The sequence below is a fragment of the Puma concolor genome, chromosome B2 (genome assembly GCF_028749965.1).
Source record: "Puma concolor isolate L17-30 chromosome B2, mPumCon1.1.hap2, whole genome shotgun sequence".
Classification (NCBI taxonomy): domain Eukaryota; kingdom Metazoa; phylum Chordata; class Mammalia; order Carnivora; family Felidae; genus Puma; species Puma concolor.
Window position 1 is genome coordinate 126,254,081 of NC_141671.1, and position 16,328 is coordinate 126,270,408.

Genomic DNA, 16,328 nt, shown 5'->3' on the forward strand with positions numbered 1-16,328 from the left:
TCTCTGCCCCTCTCCCACACATGCTCACTCTCTCAAAATAAATAAATAAACTTAAAAAAAAAAAAAAAAGCAACACTATCAACAGATGTCCTAAACCTCTGTTCTCCTCTTGCCACACTATTGCACTACGGTCTGTACTAGTCTTGCTCAGTAGAATTTTCTGTGATGATGTAAATCTGTATTTGCAATGCCCAATATAATAACGTGCTACTGGCCACATGTGGCTATTGAGCACTTACAAATGTGGCTAATATGATTGAACGTTTAGTTCTATTTAATTATAATTCGTTTAGGGAGTCACACGTGGCAGTGACTACACCCGTGAACAGAGCACGCCTATATAGATCAATTCCTTGAGATTAAGGACCAAAGACTTCTAAACCCCAAACTTTAAATTAAAAATGCTTTCCCCCATATTGGTCTAGTGTGGGTGAAATACTGCAGCTTAGCATTGGGTTCACTTTGCCCGCATGACATTATTAGTCACGTCTACCAGCAGAGAGTCAGGTCGTGATGGGCTGATGGAGCTTTGCTGTTTCTAAGGAAGAAAACATACACAGCACATGCATGATTTTTTGTTAAAATTGCTTGCATTGCGTCATCCAAGCAGGAAGGATAACAGCGTCTGCCATCATTCAATCCTAACCCTACCCTGCCTAGCTTTTCCACATCTGTGTTCACATCTCCCTGGAATCCTGAATAGAAATGGTGGCTGCCACCACAAATAACTGAAGGCCTAGAGACTCCCATTTCTCTTTGAACATTCACCTGTGGCTTCAAGCTTTTAGCAAGCAAGAATTGCAAAAACCAAAAGTAAGGTAGGGGAAGAAACCCAGAATGGTAAAAGTCCAATAAGTCAGCAGAAAAGTCTACTCTTCTGAATTGGACCAGTTACTACATCCTTTGGTTCAAAATAGGTAAGGTCCCTCCTCGCCCTGCTGTCCTCCCTTCCCTCCAGGGCTGGATCTCCTGGGACTTGCTCCTTTATTGTATATGGCTAATTGCCCTTGAGCCTTTTAGGTTTGTTCTGGTTCCTGACGGTATAAGGCACTTTTCTCTGGTTACCTTTGGCTTCAAACTGTGGCGCACTATTCTGACAAGGTCCTACTCCACTACTTTTCCAGGGTTTTCCACTGTTTGGGGCCTCCAAAATTCTACCTTTATTCCTATCCCATTAATTGTTTCATGTTGGGTGGTTTACCTATTGGTGTTTAGCAACCAATTGCCAAAACATGGTCCACCTCTCCGACATTGGGAATGAAGTAGCTGTTGAACAAATATTTTGTGAATGACTCATAACCTGGGAACATTTCAGTTGCAGAATGAATGACCAAGTCTGTCCCAACCAGGGGACTGATGTTGCCATAACTCATTTCATAGTAGTGTCACAACTACCAAAATACTTTAAACTTCTGTAACAGAATTACCATTTTTGAAGCATTGAGTCAATATCGTTTTGTTTCTAGTGATTCCTTTTCTGGAAATGTCTCACAAGTTACTACCCATTGGATCCATTGGGCAGAATTCAATGAGAATGAGAGCTGCCACTGCACTTTGTTTGAAAATGGATCTTAAAAGGTTACAGTTAGACAAATGTCTGAAAAGAAACACTTTTGTTTTGCAAAAGCTGAGCCTTGCTGAGAAAAAAAAAAAAAAAGGAGGGGTTAAAAAGGAAATGTGTGTGGTCTGATGGGCTTGATGTTGGAGGACTGGTTCTGGGGCAGAACGGAGAGACAGGTGGTTCTTAACCCCAAGAAGGGACTAATTCACTAAATCCCACAGCACCCTTCCTGGGCTGCAGAAAGGAACTGGATGGCCAGATGGGAGGGACAGGAGAAAGGCCAGGGCTGGACCAGAGCATAGGGTCAATTAGAGAGGTTTCGGGGAACCTGGGAACACAGCGTGAGCTTGGAGAACAGTCAGTTCTGGCAGACTTCCAGCACCCTTGACCTGAAGGAATGGACTGGCTTGGGGCTGCCCAGGGTTCCAGAGGGCTCACACACAGCAGTGTGGCACTAAGATGGCAAGGAGCACATGTGACTGGGGGAGAAGGGAGGATATACATGCCAAGGGGACTATCTGACTGGATGAGGCCTGAGGACAGAGTAGACAATCCACAGACCCATGGAGACCTTGTGAGCAGGTCCCTGAACATCAGTGGGGAACAACAGCACAATATCCAGGAAGGATGGGGCTAATCACCCCTCTATGAACAGCAGAACTCAAGGAGCCCACTCCCCAACAGAAGGATAGGGGCTGCAGTGGGCAACTTGGGAACCCCCTCACCCTTCCACCCCCACACAGTCCTCCAGTCTTGAGCAAGAGAAGAGGGGGAGGGAAGTTCTTCAAAGGGGAGAAACCGTCCTGAATGAGGGTTTAAACTTTGAATGGATTCAGTATTTACCCCACAGAACCTTTGCTGGCCTGGAGAGAACAGAAATTGTCAAGGAAAAGATGCCCGTCTTCTCATCAGGATAAACAGGAGCTCTGAGCAAGATGAGCTTGTAAAGAAAAAGAAAGAAAGATGTACTCTTTCTTTTTATGAATATCTGGTTCATTTTGTGTGAATTTTGATCCCACTACAAATATTCCAAGCACTTTTCCATCAAGGTTAAGAGGGGAAAAAATGCCCCCCATTCCCCAGATTAGAAGCACTGATTACCAGATTGCATCTTAAATCCAGAAAGTTCCCTCACTCAATACAGACTGGGTTCTTGATATGCACCACGCAATGTGCAAGCTCTATAAGTTCAGATTAAAAATGTAATGTTTAGTTTGGACATTGTGAGCAAATTATCCTCACTCTTAGGGAAAAAAGGAAATATTCCTAGAAAATAATATCTGCGTTAGTCATAATATTTTTAATGCCTTCACCCAAGACCTCAAACCAAGGTTATGTGTGTGCTCATTGTCATTTCATATCTACAGTTAACCCTCCACACCTCTAACTCTTCTTTGTAACCTATGTATTGATGTTTAAATTGTCACTTAAGCCCTTAAAGTTAAGCAATACCTCTATATGCAAAATTATATTCCTAAATTCATAATATATCATCACCATTAGCAATAACTTAAGTTTATTATATGAGTTATAGTTTACACCATGATTCACATTATTTCACTTGATCTGAATGGCAGGTAGGGCCTTTATTACACCCGTTCTACAGATGAGGAAATAGAAGCTTCTCTGTTCAATAGTCTTTCTAAACCAGAACGAACCCAGATCTTCAGATTCTCACACCTGCACCAGCATCCTACTCAAATATCTACCTTGGCTTTTGCCATTCCTGGGAGAGCTGATTTGATCTTTGCCACTTACCGATAGCTGTACTTAAAAAAAAAAAAATTCTTTATTTTGAGCAGGGGGAGGGCTAGAGGGAGAAGGAGAGAGAGTCTTAAGCAGGCTCCGTGCTCAGCACGAAGCCTGATGCAGGGCTCAATCTCAAGACCGTGAGATCATGACCTGAGCCTAAATCAAGAGTGGAAATTCAACCGACTGAGCCACCCAGGCGCCCCTACTTATAATTTCAAAGTGGAGTGTAGTTCCAGATCCACTGTTGGCACAAACACTTCCCTGGCCAACCTTGTCCACACCAGCCTCACCTTCCTATTAATGCCCACAGCGTATCTGTCCTCTTGATATTGCCTTGGTAATTCATCATATACTTCCTCGAACACCTCTTACGCTGCTACTCATCTATCAATATATTTACATCTCATTGCCTCAACTAGACAGAGCTCTTAAAAGATCTGGTCTTTCCATACTCCCTGGCAGGGTACTTGGCACACCACAGGTCTGCATATATTTCCAGATTTGTTGATTGACAAAACAGTTCGCTTTCTCTCATTCAAAGAAAAAGGGCCTCCTGAGATTTCTGGACCCCTGGGACAAGAGGAGGACTCCAAAAAGCAGGCAACCACACTGAGAGAGCTGATGTCCCGCTTCACGTTTTGCTTACGACCACCCCCGCCAACCCCAGCAATTAATTTCTTATTTAATCCAGCCCGGTAAAAACTGGGTGATTTCATCCTTCCAGGAAGAGTTCTCTTCTGTATTTAATGACTGAAACATGCATGTGTGGCTTGCAAGTATTATAGTAATGACTTGATACACAGATCAATGTATGCCCAGGCTACTGCCTTGCACAGCACTACCAAATGTAATCGGGCTTTCTGACCTTGTGACACAGCCCATCAGCTACAGAGTGCCCTATTTCCTTTACTTAAAAAGTACGTTCAATCTACTCTGGACTTTCCCATCTGTCAGTGCAGCTTGAGGTGACTTCCTGCTCTGTCAGCTGACCGTGAGTCACATCACGGCTGCACGTTAGTGAGGCTGCTTCTGCATGTTCAGCAAGCAGGGAAAGAGAAAGATAGGCGTGAGCTCTCAGACCTCCTTCTCAGATCTCAAACCTCTGGGATCACCCTTTTTCCATGTCATTGAAAGCTTCCACAGTTGGGAGCTCTGATCTTCAGCTTCTGGCTGTGTGGTGATGCTTCAAAAGACAGGAAACCCAGTTTCCTACTTTCCAGAGTGAAAATGACATTTAAAAAAATCCACCTCGGTAGTGAATGAATCATTTATCGGGCAACCCCGTTCTCCAAGAGGGTCCTTCCTTTGAGCCACATTTCTGGGATGTCTTCAGTGAGGTAAATGGCGATGACCGAAGGGCTAGTTCTGGGATTTGAAATGATGCAAGTCGAGTTTAAAAGGAATTTCAGAATTACAGGAAAGTAGCTGTGAGGGTAGATAGGGTGGATGTGAAATCAAACAATAAAACTTCCTGGATTGAGGAAGCTTTCGGAGCAAAATCATGGGGAAGCTGGGGGCTTAAGAATAAGAATAATCTATGGTTTTATTAGAGGAATTTGGGGACCACTTCTGCCTGCTGCAAATATCTTGCATATTATTTAGCTTTTTAGGTTTAAAGTCGTTCTCATTAAAAAAAAATGACAATAAAATAAAAAATAAGGCCCATCTCATTAAAAGAGGATAAGAGAGCAGTGACACTAACTTATCTCATCTGATGCTTTAGAAGAAAAGCCAACGAAGTGTGATTATAGTGTGATAATGTAAATAAATTAAAATGTAAATAAATTAAACATGTGCTTTTCCTAACTAGACCAGTAAAACAATAATCCAGTTCGTTTGTCATTGCCTCTGATTTATCCAGATATATGGCTCATTAGCAGTACCAAGATATTGCCTTGTTCTTTTTGTTTCATTCTTTTCTTTTTTCTAAGGACTTCTGGCATGAAAACTATTTGGAAAAGAAAAAAAAAAGCAGATAAATTAGAGATGTGGATAAAAGAGTGTACGTTTACATATACTCTCACAGCTCCTAACAAGAGGTGTGTTTGATGGGGGGGTGGAGAGGAACTGGACAGCCAAAGTCTTTTGAGGTTTAAAATAGAGAGGCTCACTGATCCTGACATAGTAAAGCTAAGGGAAGATCTGTAAGCCTCTCCCCCTAAAATGTTCCATCAACATTCTACATATTTCAGTATCACTAGGGATTAAATTACTTGTAACCATTCTAACCAAAATGCCACCACCTAAACTACTGACATATATGTAGTTTAAACACATGGCAATCTTCCATTCTGGATCTTATTCAACATCATCTCAATTCGAAACATTCTTGTCCATTTGCTGGGCCATGCATTGGATCATATAGCCTGATACTGACTTCAGAAAAAAATGTGTCAGGTTTTTTTATCGAGGAAAATCAGGCTAATGTCCGTCAAAGGAATAAGTGATGAATAATGGGAACTGGATACAAATTAACAGTGGCTTAAGAAAAGATAGAAGGCTCTTTTCATATAAGAGTCTGGAGGTAGGAACCTGGGTCTGGTATGGCAGCTCTCATTCCCAAATTTTTTTGGAGGCCCAGGTTCCACCCAGGTTTCTCTTCTGCTGTCCCAAAGCTTTGGTTCTGAAGTTCTGGTCCAGGAGGGAGGTACCACTATCAGACCTACATTACCAGTAGAAAGAGAGGGGAAAGAAGAAGCCTAAAGGGCTTGGAGCACAGATATCATTGGTCTGCTAGGGAAAGTTCCCAGAAGCTACCACCGATATGGCACTTCCCCTTACAAGCCATTAGTCAGAAGTTTATCAATCAGACACACCTAGCTGCAAGGGATCCTGAGAAATGCAGTCGTTTTCTGCATAGCCATGGACCCAGCCAAAAGTCCATCACTGAGAATGGAGCAAAGCTAGATATTGGGGGTAATTTGCCATCTCAGCCACAGAACCAAAGAGCATGATATATCACTTAAACAAGCTCTACAAACTTCCATGTAATATGCTAGTAAAGTCATCAGTGTTGGGGTGAAAGTTTGGCTAGAAACAGAAATAGTAATTTATATTCAATATAATAATTTAGGGATCGTTTGGGGATTCTAAACAGGACATAACCATCTATTAGCTCTATCTTATCATGCGTACATCTGACTACTTCTTTATCCCGGCCTTTCTTGGTTGGTAACAATATAGATTTATGTTGGAGAAATAAATGTAGCTATTAACATCTTGGGGGCAGCACCTTTAAGCCCCAAAGAGAAAAACATGTGTGCAGGTCAGGGTCTTATCTTTAGAGCATTCATTGAAGTTATTCTTGGTGTGCTATTTTAGAGAAATTCTCTCCTGTACTTACATGCATGTTTACATGTCTTGTTTAATAAATTGGTTCAATTTTCTGTATTCCTTCCCATAAAATCTGGTGATTTTTGAGCACTCTTCCATTGTCCATTTCATAAAATTTAAGAAAATTCAGTAATATAGATTGAGGATCTGGTGCTGCTCAATTAAATTGGAAAAAAAACTCAAAATTGTAATAAGGAGAAGCTTTACCTGTTATCTAGAGATAATTGCTGTAAGATGAGCTATTGGTTTTTATTTAAGAACACCCTAAAACCTCTGTCATAGGGTTTGGACACTCTTGTTGTATCTGACTTACCAATGGAAACATGGTGATCATTCTCCAGGGTCAAACGTACTATTCCTAGAAAGGAAATGAATAATATTTTAAACTAGACTTGAAGTAGAATCTTTAGGAAATAGTTCATGAATCTTTCGATTAAAATGAGGCCGCCTTTTCAAGATAACATATTCTGTAAGGAATTTTTATAGGTCCTGAAATATGACTTTAGAGCCTAGCTCTAGTGACTAAACCCCCACGCCAGGGAAAAGATAAAATTCTGTCCTGACTCAAAGGCAGAATTCTACTACCTGAGTCACCTACGACACTTCAGCAGTAAGCTGGATTTTCCTAAAAGGATCCTCAGCCAAGGACTGGGCAGGTTGAACCATGTTCTCTTATGAAACCAGCTGATGACACAGTCACGAGGACTTCAACTCAAAGGTTATGGATTGGGCTGGTGCCAATCCTGGTGCAATGCCCTCCATTCGGTACAAAGAAATTGAATCTCTTTATATATCAAGACTCTTGAGTTCAAACATCTATGTTATCTGCTCATGGGAGAAGCCCTCCTTTCAGCTCTATGTTATCGTGATAGCTAAGGGTATTTAGTCCATGCTGAATCGATTCTGTCCTCTCTTGACATTTATGGAAAACATGGGCTCATTGTCAGCTGCATTTGCTCAAAACCATTACTGAAACCATTGTAAGAGCCATAAGGGCTTTTAAAGATCTAGTCCAAACTCAGTTCAAAGCAGGGTGACCACATCAGCATTCGCCAGTAGATGTCCAGTCAGAATTGGGCCCTGGAGGGGCATCTGGGTAGCTCAGTCGGTTAAGCCTCCAACTTTGGCTCAGGTCACGATCTCATGGTTCGTGAGTTTGAGCCCCCATGTCGGGCTCTGTGCTGACAGCTCAGAGCCTGGAGCCTGCTTCCCATTCTCTGTCTCCCTCTCTCTCTCTCTCTGCCCCTCCCCAGCTCATGCTCTGTCTCTGTCTCTGTCTCTCTCTCTCTCTCTCTCTCTCAAAAATAAACATTTAAAAAATTAAAAAAAAAAAAAATTAGGCCCTGGAAATTTTCAATGCCCATAACTTTGACACAGACATTACACATCTAGAATTTAGTTCACAGATACTCTAAAATACATACAAAGATATTTGTACAAGTGCTCACGTCGCAGCATTGTTTGTAGTCAAGAAATACTGGAAACAGCCTATCAATAAGAGGACGTCTATCGGGGCGCCTGGGTGGCGCAGTCAGTTAAGCGTCCGACTTCAGCCAGGTCACGATCTCGCGGTCCGGGAGTTCGGGCCCCGCGTCAGGCTCTGGGCTGATGGCTCAGAGCCTGGAGCCTGTTTCCGATTCTGTGTCTCCCTCTCTCTCTGCCCCTCCCCCGTTCATGCTCTGTCTCTCTCTGTCCCAAAAATAAATAAACGTTGAAAAAAAAATTAAAAAAAAAAAAAGAGGACGTCTATCAATCAAAAGCTGATCATTCAAAGTGATGGGGGCATGTGTAAGTGATTGCATATGTGGAAGGAGTGACAGAATGTCCACAAGCCTGTCTTAATAGTGGTTATCTCTAAGGGATAGGATTGGCTAAGCAACAGAGGAGGAAGGCTGTTCACATTTTTTGTTATACACTCCTGTTGCAAGTTTTTAAAATGGAGCTGGTAAGGGGCATCTGGGTGTTGCAGTCGGTTAAGCATCTGACTCTTGATCTCAGCTCAGGTCACGATCTCACAGTAGGTGAGTTGGAGCCCCGCATCAGGCTCTGCACTGATGGCATGGAGCCTGCTTGGGATTCTGTCTCTCCTTCCTTCTGCCCCTCCCCAGCTTGTGCTCTCTCTCTCCCTCAAAAGAAAGAAAGAAATAAATAAAAAGAAAGAAAGAAAGAAACTTAATTTTTTTAAAGAAATAAACATAAAATGGAGCTGGTAATGGGTAAAAAGAGCACAGGTGTGACTTCCTCTCAGGTGGTCACCGTCTCCATTAAAAGTGTCAGGGCAAATTTTTCCCAGCTTACTAAAAATGTTTATCAGCTTGCCCCTTTCCCTGCTGTCCAGATAATATAAGATAAACATATTCCACATTCTTTTCTGTTGGGTAATGCTGGAAATGTGATTTTTTAAAAGCTTCAGTACAATGGAAAATGATCCACTTTCCCCATCAATACGTTCTACAGCCTGTTAAGGTCACCTAGGTGATGATATGGGAGTTTTGATAAAACTGTGTACTTTCCTCCCTTACTGTGACACTCTTCAGTGGACAAACTATGGCCCTTTACTGGAATATTTCTCTCTCTAAATCCTGTGCATGGGGATGAGTCCTGGCTGTGATAACATTAATACTATAATTCAAGTTTCCTGTGGTCTTACCCAACTGTGCAGATGAGAACACCAACTCAAATTCCTTGGCTCTTTTGTAGCCTGGGAATAGCAGACCTTCAACCCTCCCTGAAAGGCATCTTTCAAATACTTCTGGAGGTCCCTAGAAGATATCTTCCATGTGTTGGTGAATCAGGTCCCTGCATGAAGCTAGTCTAAGGTCTCTCCCGGCCATTTGCTGGCCATCACACTGTCACTTGCTTGGCACTTCCTTCTACTTCCACAGCTGAGGCCCTGGAAATTGGAGACGTTCAGCCTGCATGGCATTCTCTTTTCGATAGGAGGGATGCTTCCTTTCCCCAACCCCATGCCCAACCCCATGGAGGTTACTCAGCAGCGTGGCTTCTGGCCCGGTATATTACAGAATTACTCGTAATTCAGAATTTCAGTTTCCCCTTGCAGTTCCTCTACCGTTCAGAGGAATCAGGCTTTCATTTCTAAATATGTATTGACTCCCTGCTCTGTGCAGACACATGTAATATACACAGCAACGAATGAAACAGCTAAGGACGCTGCTATCATGGAATTTTCAGTCTATTCATGGAGAAAGGTAACAGACAAGTACATAAAAGCAAATAAATATATAACTGCAAATTGAAACAGATGCAGTGAAGACAGAGGGGTGTGCAAGAAAGGAACAAAAGAGCCACTTCTGATGGGGTGGTCAGAAAAGGCCTCTGCAGTAGTGACAGTTCATATAACAACTAAGTCACTGAAAATCCAGATTTGGGCACAGAGATTAAAGGCACAGCATAGGGCACATGGGCAATGGTATTATAATAGTGTTGTACAGTGACAGATGGTAGCTACACTGGCAGTGAGCATAGCATAACGTGTAGACTTGTTGAATCATTATGTTGTACACCTGAAACTAATGTAACATTTTGTGTCAACTATACTTCAATAAAAAAAAAAAAAAAAACCAGACTTGGAAAAGGGAAGGGAAGGAGTTTCTAAAAGAAAGAGAAGATGGTGAAGGAATAGGAAGAGGAGGGAGAGGAGTTAACATTTTTAGTTACTATGAACTAGGAACATTCTAGGAACTTCATATATACCCTTTAATGCTAACACAGTGTCCTGTGAAGTAGAACTATTGTTAGCTCCACGTCACAGATGAGTAAAACGAAACATAGACAGGATAAATAATACCTTCGTCACACAGCTAGCAAGTGATGAAGGCAGAACTTGACTCCAGGCAGTGTAAGACCCTAAAGAAGGAAAGATGTTGGATTATTTCAGCAACTTAAAGGCTAGTGTGTTTGAAATAGAATGACAAAGGGGAAACCAGCGTGAGATGGAGTTGTCGAGGCCGGCAGGGACTGGACCACGCACAGGTAAGTGGCCATATTTCGTCCTCACGTAATTCATGTTTGATTAACACTACTCCACAGGAACAAAATTGCCCTGAGGAGCCAGCTGGAGTAATGAAGACAATGATCACTTATATTATTTCTATATATATATATATATTTCTATATATTATTTCTGTAATATATATTTCTATATATTATTTCTGTAAGCTGAGGTATTAGAAAGTAATATTTCTGTAATATATATTTCTATATATTACTTCTGTAAGCTGAGGTATTAGAAAGTGAGGGTGCTTCCCTCATGAATAAGATAGGAGATCAAGATCCCGGAGACTGAATTACACCTTCTGGCACATATGCTGACCTGGTACATAACTTAGAAAATTACGCCATATCCAGCACCTCCCTGTAGTAACCTGCACCTGTGTTAAAGAATTATGGGTAGCCAAATCAAACAGCATTGTACTTGTGGTTGGATACTGAGTTAGTAAATACAGGGACACAGAAGGGTAAGGAAGGAGTCATTATCACAGTGAGCTGGTCCTCTCCAGGCAGCGATGAGTTTGGCCTTGCCAAGAGCAGCTCTGGGTGACACCCTTTTCATGGCCATTGGCTACAAACCTGGGACCTCTCTCTACACTACCTGACTTGGACGATAAATCCAAGATGGAGAAGAAGAAGTACCAGCGTCTGGTGAGCCAATGCAGAATAAGAATGAAAAGGGGTGACGTGACTGCTTCTTTTACAACACTGTCAAGTTCTATCAATTGAAAGAATGAAGAAGCAACAATTTTTTGTTTTAATCCTTAAAGTCAGCTTTTTTTTTTGTTCGCTCTCCGGAATCCCTTTAGAAGATTCCTTCAACTCAGGAAATCTCAAACTCACCAAAAAATGAGAAAATAAACTCAGTCTAACCACATAAACTGAGTCTAATCTCAGCTCCGGTCACATAAACTAAGAAGAAGTCACAGAGAGGGGATTTCCCAAATTCTGTTTGCTTGTAATGGTAAACCCTTACTGGTTAACGTGCTTCTTGCTGACTAGCATGGACATCCATTCTGCACTTTCCCCTCTCCAGCAGCCCTTCAATTTCTGCTTGGGGACCCATGTGTTTCCTGAAAGGCTAATTCCATCTTGGTGGTAAAGAGGGAACATGTAGCTGAGGCTAAGCCATCAGCACATCTTTTCTCCTGGCCACCGTGACTGTGACCTAAGCCAGTTACTTCAGAGTGACTCTCAGACCTCCTGCTGAGAATGCAAGATAAACCTTTTCTGTACCCCCTTGCTGTATTTGAATGACAATCCCCGGAGATAGAGCTGTCTGTGGATCACAGGAGGGGCCTGACTTAGGATAGAGTCAACACTAAGGAACACAAAGTAGACCATGAAAACGATGAAGAACTAGGTCCTGGATGACATCATTGAGCTAAAGGACTCCACCTCACCAGACACCTGGACCTTTCAGGGATATCAGTTGGTGAAATTGAGGTCAACAAATATTTATTGAGTATCTACTTATGTGCCAGACACAGTACCAGACCCTTAGAATGCATTAATGCATGAAACCAATACAAATCCACAAATCCCTGTCCTTGTGGAGAAGGAGACAAACAATAGGCAATAAGCATAACAAGTAAAGTGATAGTATGTTGGACAGTGATAAGTGCTGTGGGAAAAAGGCAAAGAAGTACAAGGTAAGGAGGTAGAGGATGGGGGAGTAGGAGATGGGGGACGGGTTCTCTATCATGTAAGCCGGTACGAGTTGGTTTTTCTGTTACTTGCTGTCTACTACTTGCAAATAAAACTACAACCCTTTAGAACATTTTGAATATTTGTAACACCTCCACACCATCCAAATACACATCCAGAAGCAGAAATTATAATAGACTAAAATACACACATACATAAATATATAAACAAATAGCAAAGAAAAGGAATGTCAATTTGATTTGCCTAAGGAGGAAAAAAAATGTTGCATTTGAATTCAGGATAAATATTGAACTAATTTATTTTAAAACACAGACCACATTTTTGGGCAGGGTTTGAGCAGGTCTTTAAATGCTTCCATCTAAATCCCATAGCATTTTGGGGCACGGGGTGGCTCAGTTGGTTGAGCATCCTACTTGAGCTCAGGTCATGATTTCACGGTTGGTGAGTTCGAACCTGTGTTGGGCTCTGTGTGGACAGCTCAGAGCCTGGAGCCTGCATTGGATTCTGTGTCTCCCTCTCTCTCTCTGCCCCTCCCCTGCTTGTCTCTCTCTCTCAAAAATAAATATTAAAAAACTCTTAAAAAATAAATCCTACAGCATTTTGGAATAAATTACAATACTTTCCTGAAGCAGCAAGAGTCCTTTACTCCCATTGCCTCTTAAAATTTAAAAATAATCTATTTCCAATGCTCAATTTATGGAAAATGCAGAAAATTAATATTGACAATGTTTCATAACTTGAGATGTTAAATTCTGTGACTAATTTGTCAGGGACCAGCTGGCAAGAACTATGACACTGTGTAACTGAGTTGAATGCCAACAAGCAAGAAAGGTAGGAAGCAAAAAAGCAAGGAAGAAAGAATGAAAGAGAGAGAAAGAGCACATTAACTTAATATAGAGGTGTCTACTCCCAACCACCTTTCTGAGTGTGTGTGGCTAGTGGCTTCCTGTAAAGGAAACATTTTGTCGACTCTTGTCTTAGTTAGTTAAGACTGGCATTCCCCCCTTTGTACAAATGCACGGTGTTGTGTAAAAGAAGAAACCATCACCATAGAGACTCAGGTCTCTAAATACTAGGATACTAGGCTGCAGATATTCTGTCCTTGTCAGAGTATTTACTTTTTAAGTGAGCATCTGTTCAGAAGCTGTGTGTTTTTAGATCTAATGCCAGACAAACCAAAGAAAGCTATACTCTGATAATGCTAGAAAGACATTTATTAATGTGACTAAATTAGCCTGGTAGGTTTTCATGCCAATGCATTGTGCCTTGACCAGTTTCAGATATTGATTCCAACTTTCCCTAAATGCCTCAGAGTCGAGCCTCAGTGAGTCTGCTCCCAGTAGGCAGACAAGAGAGAATGGCAGAGCCCAGGAGAGAACAAATGCAGGAGAAGGTTACCCTGCCCCTCAAAGTCTCTCTCTGAGTCCTAGCAGGGTGAAGAAGAACCTGACTCACTACAGGAAGATACACTGAAGTGAAATAAAATTGGTGGGTTTTTTTAAGTTTACTTAATTATTTTTGGGAGAGAGAGAGAGGAGGAGAGCACACAAGAAGGACAGAGAGAGAGACAGAGACAGAGAGAGGAGGGAGAGAGTATCCCAAGCAGACTCTACACTGTCAGAGCAGAGCCCGATGTGGTGTTCGAATCCACAAACCTTGAAATCACGGCCTGAGCTGAAACCAAGAGTCAAACACTCAAGCGACTGAGCCACCCAGGCACCCCTAAGTAAAATTGTTTTTAAATTAGTGACAAGAGATACCTTAAATCATTAGGAAAGAAAAGATTATCTAACAAATCATGTTGAGACCATTGGTGAGTCCTTTTGGCAAAAGAAGATCCTTCCCACCTCCCATTAAATTCTCAATGGTGAAACACATGCACATAAATGCACACCCACAAGTACTTACACACGCAGGCAAAGGAATCTAACTACATACAAGCAAAGAAAAAAATAGCAGAATATTTATTTTATCACTAATGGTGAAGGGCACCCTAAGTCGGAGTCATGTAAGAAATCTCAAGGGAAATGGTGAGAGCCCAAGCACATCAAAACACTGAACTTAAGGATATGAGATGGAAACATGAACATTTAAATACAGAGGAAGATCTATGATGAATATAATGATTATAACCTAACATCTTTTTTTTTAAGTTTATTTATTTATTTTGAGAGAGAGAGAAAGAGAGAGAGAGAGAGAGAGAGGCAGAGAGAGAATCCCAAGGAGGCTCTGCAGTTGTCAGTGCAGAGCCCAACAAGGGACTCCAACTCACGGAACCGTGAGATCATGACCTGAGCCGAAACCAAGAGTCGGACGCTTAACCGACTGAGCCACCCAGGCACCCCATAACCTAACATCTTTAAAACATAAAGAGCTTTGGAGCACCTGGACAGCCCAGTCAGTTAAGCATCCCACTTCAGTTCAGGTCTTGATCTCACAGTCTGTGAGTACAAGCCCTGCATTGGGCTCTGTGCTGACAGCTCAGAGCCTGGAGCCTGCTTCAGATTCTATGTCTCCCCCTTTCTCTGCTCCTCCTCCGCTCACACACGCTCTCTCTCTCTCTCTCTCTCTCTATCAAAAATAAATAAACATTAAAATATTTTTAAAAAACCTTAAAGAGCTTATAAAAATTGATTAGAAAAACATGAAAATTTCAGAATAAGAATGGGCAAAAGACACCAGATAATTCACAATAGAGCAGATAAAAATGAATTTTAAAATAGATGAAAAATATCCATGTCACCACTTAACCACAGCAAAATTGAGGCAAACAGAAGGAAAAATTTTTTACTATCAAGTTAGCAAAAATAATTTCTTTTCCTAATAGTGCTGATAAGAGCACAATGCAACAGGAAATCTCATTCACTGCTGGCAGGAGTGTAAAACTTTCTGGAAAGCAATCTGTTGTTTCTCAAGAGGCCTCAAAGATGTTTATATCCTTTGACCTACTAATCCTACTTCCAAGAATTTATCATCAGTAATTTAAAATTTCCAAAAACATGGACAAATAATCATGCATAATATCTGCCCATTTCAGCATTGCTTATAAAAACGGGACGTGTCCTAAATCTCCATTTCAATATTTCATTGAGTATCTACTATGTGTGAAAAACTGAGCTAGAACAGAAGTCAAATACGACACAGACCTGGTCCTTACCCTTGCAGAACTTTCAGTTCGGGAGAAGATAAGCACTTAAGCAAACAATTGTGACATTTGCTACAGAAACCAAGGGCAGAGGGAACCTGATCAAAGGAAGTGATGTTTAAACCGAAATGGGAAACCGTTAATCAGAAGGGAAAAGTGTTCCAGCAAAGAGGAACAGTACGTGCAAAGACCTGGAGATAAATATCGGCTGGAGAACTTGGAAGTTCAGCAGGGCTGGAGCAAGGAGCCAACTGCGGACAGGAGCCAAATGGGGAACAGCTCTGTACATTGTATTAGAACTTTGGATTTTACTCTGAGAGCAATGGTTTCATAAATTATGCCACATCTATTACATGAAAACACAAGCTATTAGGAGAATAGTTTCTATTTCGTTCTATCATCTGAGGAGACTCCCAAGAGTAAAAAAGGTAATTAATTTTACTCTCTTGACTTACTCAAGGACATGGGAGTCCACAGATCCAGGCTTTGCTTTCTAACCCCGCTCAGGCAATTCTCACCCTTCCCAACTCAAGTAAGAGTGTCTTTGTATATCCAAGTGGCAATAAAGAGAGTCAAAGCCTCTACCTGGAAGATAAGGACCTAGCAGGCACCAAATTGGAGGGGGGAGATGTTAGAAAATGTCCAGTGTGCCCCCTCTCCCCCACCTGCTCTCCTCTTCCCTTAACTGAGGGAAGTTAAACATTAAGTACCGTGTCTTGAATTCACCAGAAAAGACATGAAAGCCTTGCTCATCAGGAGGATCACCCCCCTACTTCTGGAGGCACCACAAGGGCACAGCAGGGAGCTTGGGGCATGGCAGTCATGTTGGATGGAAGACCAGAAGAACCCCATATCTCC

At 41.8% G+C, this 16,328-nt stretch overlaps 2 long non-coding RNA genes across 3 annotated transcripts in view; one reads left to right on the forward strand and one right to left on the reverse strand.

The window, feature by feature from the left end:
• Window positions 1-16,328, reverse strand: part of LOC147581240 (uncharacterized) — a 66,377-nt gene that overhangs the window by 13,670 nt on the left and 36,379 nt on the right. For both annotated transcript variants that reach the window (XR_015251571.1, XR_015251570.1), the window contains exon 3: window positions 6,960-7,004. This is a non-coding gene — a long non-coding RNA (uncharacterized LOC147581240). The remainder of the gene's footprint in view (window positions 1-6,959; window positions 7,005-16,328) is intronic.
• LOC147581241 (uncharacterized) overlaps window positions 1-16,328 on the forward strand; it is a 33,383-nt gene that overhangs the window by 5,843 nt on the left and 11,212 nt on the right. The window lies entirely within an intron of this gene.